Source organism: Canis aureus, chromosome 1 (genome assembly GCF_053574225.1).
Source record: "Canis aureus isolate CA01 chromosome 1, VMU_Caureus_v.1.0, whole genome shotgun sequence".
NCBI lineage: Eukaryota > Metazoa > Chordata > Mammalia > Carnivora > Canidae > Canis > Canis aureus.
The window spans coordinates 16,815,802-16,820,796 of record NC_135611.1 but is presented as its reverse complement, the minus strand read 5'-3'; the positions used below and the strand labels follow the sequence as shown (position 1 = coordinate 16,820,796).

Genomic DNA, 4,995 nt, shown 5'->3' with positions numbered 1-4,995 from the left:
AGGCAGCTTCCCTAATTTTTGTTCCTTTCTCCAACTTGAGAAGAATTTGCAAATAAGGCCATTTTTGTTTTCTTTTCTGAATCATTCATTTATTCATTCAGAAATATTTATTGAATGTCTCCTGTGTGTCATCTCATTAGCCACCCTGAATCTGTGTGAAAGCTCATTCAGACCTGCCTAGCAATTCCAATTGACTTCATCATATCTTTTCAAACAAAACTACCTTTTTTTGTTTGTTTGTTTTTTAAGTTTTTTTTTTTTAATTCCAGGTAGTAAACAGATAGTGTTATATTGGTTTCAGGTGTAAAATATAGTGATTCCACACTTCCATATAACACCCAGCGCTCGCCACAAGTACACTCCTTCATCTCCATCACCTGTTTCCCCAATCTCCCCATCTCCCCCCTCTGGTGACCGTCAGTTTGTTCTTTCAAGTTGAGTCTATTTCTCGGTTTGTCTCTCTCTCTCTTTTTTCCTTTGCTCATTTGTTTTGTTTCTTAAATTCCACATATGAATGAAATCATATGGTATTTGTCTTTCTCTGATTTATTTTGCTTAGCATAATACTATCTAGCTCCATCCATGTCATTGCAAATGGCAAGATTTTGTTCTTTTTTGTGGCTTAGCAATATTCCATATTATATATACAATATTACATATTATATATAAGTGTATATAATCTATATTTAATATTATAATTATATAATTCTAATATATATAAATATAGAATGTTTAACAGATTTGTGTGTCATCCTTGCATAGGGCCCGTGCTAATCATCTCTGTATTGTTCCACTTTTAATATATATATTGCCAAAGTCAGCACAAACAAAACTACATCTTATTTTATCCCCCTCCGTTTTTTAAAAAAAGTTTATTTATTTAAGTAATCTCTATATCCAGTGTGGGGCTTGAACTCATAACCCTGCGACCAAGAGCTGCATGCTCCCCTGACTGAGCCAGCCAGGTGCCCCAAAACTACATTTTAAATTGAACTGGATGTTAACCTAAAATGTGAATGACTAATAGGATTAAGCCCTCCTAATGTGTGTTTGCTCCACATAAATCCATCTCTGACTGGTGGATTGTACCTGGGGAATATTCTGAGCTAAGTAGATGTTTTTTTACGTCTCTTACCTCTAGCGCGTCTGCTGGCATATAAAAGCAGGGAACCAGTTGTCACTCAATGTCCATCTCTGCAGGAGCTCCATGCTGAGTGGAACTCCATTCCTGGGGAGAGAACCTCCACTGGCCCCACTCTGACTGCTCATCCCCAATAAGAGATGAACTCAGGGGGCTTCTGTGGCATGTGACAGAGATGAGGGGAGACTTTGGAGGGATTCAGATGAAGGCAAGCCTCAGGGGACCATGCTAAAGGAAGAAACTCAGGGCAACCCATCAAAACAGGGAGGAAAGATAAATTAAAACTGTCACTGCTTCAGACATTGTGCATGTCTTGTTCCTGGAAGAACAAGAGGCCACAAGGCGATATGAAACCACAGTCGAACTGCCCTGTGACTCTTTTAATATTTTGTAAACATTGTCTCTTCCTTCCACCATAATGTGCAAAAGGCATTTTGATCCTCTGCTGGTCAAAATAAAATTTAGGAAAACTTCCTCGTCTTTCTCAGGACTAACCTCAACTTTCAAAAATAGTCATTAGTTTCTATCTTAAAGAGTCATGACATAGTTGGACACTGTGTTTCCTTTTAACCACTTGAGAGCACGTTTTCAACTTTCTCACGAATACTGACACATCATATAAAGACTTTTCCAGTATTGACATATCATTATCTATTGTAATGATTAAGAAAAAAAATTAAAAAAGGAAGGTGGAAGTGTCTTTTTTTTCACAATGAAATCACACTTGCACAGAGCTTGATACAGAAGATGGATATAACACACTTTAAGATGATAAGTATCTTGCACTCAGCCATAGAACATTTACATTTTATAAAAAACATTTTCTGGGTTTTCATTTTGCTTTTGTCATGATGGCTCATCTTGGCCTCTATTCTGAGGCTTTTCTTTTTTAAAAAGATTTTATTTATTTATTCATGGGATACACACACAGAGAGAGAGGCAGAGACATAGGCAGAGGGAGAAGCAGGCTCCCTGTGAGGAGCCCGATGTGGGACTTGATCCTAGAACCCCAGACCTCGCCCTGAGCCAAAGGCAAACATTTAACCAGTAAGCCACCCAGGTGCCCCTCTTCTGAATCTTAATGAACCTCTGAGTAAGAGGAAGTGCACAAGCTACACGCCCTGCAGGATCCAGACCACTGGAAGAGCTTTTTGCAGCAGATACTCCGTTCACATTTATAGGTGTGAAATACAAACGCAGTAGCTTTTCTTTTTGCCAATGATAGCAAGTTATTCAACCACCAGAGCAGGAAGTAAATATGGAGTTTTCTGTGGTGTTGATTTTTTATTCTCTTGTCTTCCCTTTTTCTTTCTGTCAACATCCTCCTCCCTCTTTTGGTGCAGATTAAAGGGTGACTATGACCTACAGTATGCTGGCTGGGTTGTCATGACATCACACAAATAAATGGCCTCTTGGTCAGTGATGGACCAGTGTTAGTGCTAAAACTTTAAGATGTATGGCCTTTCTACTTGGCCATTATGAGTGACCACTGGTGGTGATTGGCCTAAAGCCCCTTTGGACTAATATTTTGTGTCACCTGTAGTGCCAAACAATCACTCCTGTTCTTGGTACAGGTTTTTACATTTTCTTTCTTTCTTTTTTTAAAGATTTTAGTTATTCATTCATGAGAGACACAGAAAGAGGCAGAGACATAGGCAGAGGGGAGAAGCAGGCTCCTTGAGGGAAGCCTGATGTGGGTGGGACTTGATCCCAGGACCCGAGGATCATGACCTGAGTCAAAGGCAGACGCTCAACCACTGAGCCACCCAGGTTCTCCAGTTTTTACATTTTCTAGGACTGTTTGAACCTGCTCAGTTTTCCAGTTTTCAGCAAATGATTCCTGAGTAGTTGGAATTCAGAATTCTTCAAAGTTAGCCCATAGAGACATTAAGTGGAAAAAATCCTACAGCTAATAGTGGAAATCCTGGACTCCTTTGAGCCCCAATTTTATTTTTAAAAATTTTTTAAGTTTTAAAAAGATTTTATTTATTTTTGTGTGTGCATGCAAGAGACAGAAAGAGAGAGAGGAGAGAGAGAGAAAGAGAGAGAGAGAGAATGAGGTAGGGGAGGGGCAGAGGAAGAAACAGCCTCCCTGCTGAACAGGCAGCAGAATGTGTGACTCATCCCAGGACCCCGGGATCATGACCTGAGCCAAAGGCAGATGCTTAACCGACTGAGACACCCAGGGGCCCTCGAGCCCCAATTTTTAAATAAATCAGTTCTATTATGGTATAGTTTATGAATAATAAAACGTGTTTACTAAAAAGGTACATTTCAAAGATTTTGGAACATTGATAATCCCTATGGTTACCACCAAGAACAAAACACAGAACATTTCCATTGTGTCAAAAGGTTCCTGTGCCCTATCCTCGCACACCTCCCCCCATGCCTTGCCCAGGCAACAACTGGTCTGCTTTCTGTCTAATCTATAATAATTAGATTTGTCCTTTCTAGGGTTTCATAAAAATGGAATCACACAGTGTGTACTCTTTTTGTTTGCCGTCTTTTCCTAATATAATGTTTTTGAGATTCATCTATGTTGTGTGTACCAGCTGTCATCCCAGCCTAGCTAAGTTGACTCTACATAAATTATAAATTCACAACAACTAGTTGGTTTGATTTTTTTATCCTTAAGATTACATTTTGATTATGCAGGATATACATAGGGCGAGCTCTGGGGAAGGTCTCAAACACAGAGCTTGATCTGCCATCTGCCCATGGAGTCAGAGGACAGCATCCCCTTGGTGTATCAATATTCAATGAGCCAGCCGAATGTGTTCACTGACCAGGAACCACCACTGAGCTTCAGTGTCCAGAGTTATGTTATGTAGACATGATTGATTACATCACTGGCCAAATGACTGAACTCAGTCTCCAGCCCCTCTCTCTTCCCTGGATTTCTGTCAGCCGAAAGCCTCAAGCTTCCAATCATATGCTTGGTCTTTCTATGGACCACCCCATCCTGGAACTATCTAGGGGCCCACCATAAGCCACTTTACTAGCCTAACAAAGGCACTTTTAAAAAAGATTTTATTTTATTTATGAGAGAGAGAGAGAGAGAGAGAGAGAGGCAGAGACATAGGCAGAGGGAGAAGCAGACTCCATGCAGGGAGCCTGATGTGGGACTCGATCCCGGACCGCAGGATCACGCCCTGAACCAAAAGCAAAGGCTCAACCTCTGGGCCACCCAGGCATCCCAAGGCACTCTTTTTTTACTCAGGAAATTCCAAGAATTTCTGAAGCTCTGTGCCAGGAACCAAGGACAAAACCCATATATCTTCTTCATTGCACCACACCTCCCCACACTCATGCTCCTGTGTCTCTCTCTGTTTGACTTATTTCACTTAGCATAATGCTTTCAAGTCCCATCCATCTTGTCACAAATGGCAGCATTTCCTTCTTTCTCATGGCTGAATAATATTTCATTGTATATCCATATAACACCTTCTTGACCCATCCATCTGTTCATGGACACTTAGGTTGTTTCCTTATCTTGGCTACTGTGAATAATGTGATTTTCATGGGTGTGCAGACATCTTTTTGAAATCCTGTTTTCAATTCCCTTGGGTATATACCCAAAGGTGGAATTGCTGGGTCATATAGTACTTCTATTTTTCAAGTTTTTGATGGAACTCTAAACTGTTTTCTATGGTAGATGCACCAGTTTGCATTCCAACCAGCAGCCTAGGAGGGTGCCCTTTTCTCACTGGCACTTGTCTTTTGTTATTGTTTTTTTGATAATATCCATCCTAACATCTCCTATTCTGGAGGTTGCCTTTTCACTCTGTGTTTTATTTTGTTTTAACTGCAGACAACTCAATTGAATACTGTAAGGGAATACCAGGAATCTCATA

General features: G+C 40.3%; 1 non-coding gene across 1 annotated transcript; it reads right to left on the bottom strand.

Moving 5' to 3' along the window:
- Nucleotides 1–717: 717 nt before the first annotated feature.
- LOC144289167 (U6 spliceosomal RNA) lies at nucleotides 718–824 on the bottom strand. Its single transcript, XR_013357184.1, has one exon. It is a non-coding gene; the product is annotated as a U6 spliceosomal RNA (small nuclear RNA).
- Between the last annotated feature and the right edge of the window lie 4,171 nt (nucleotides 825–4,995).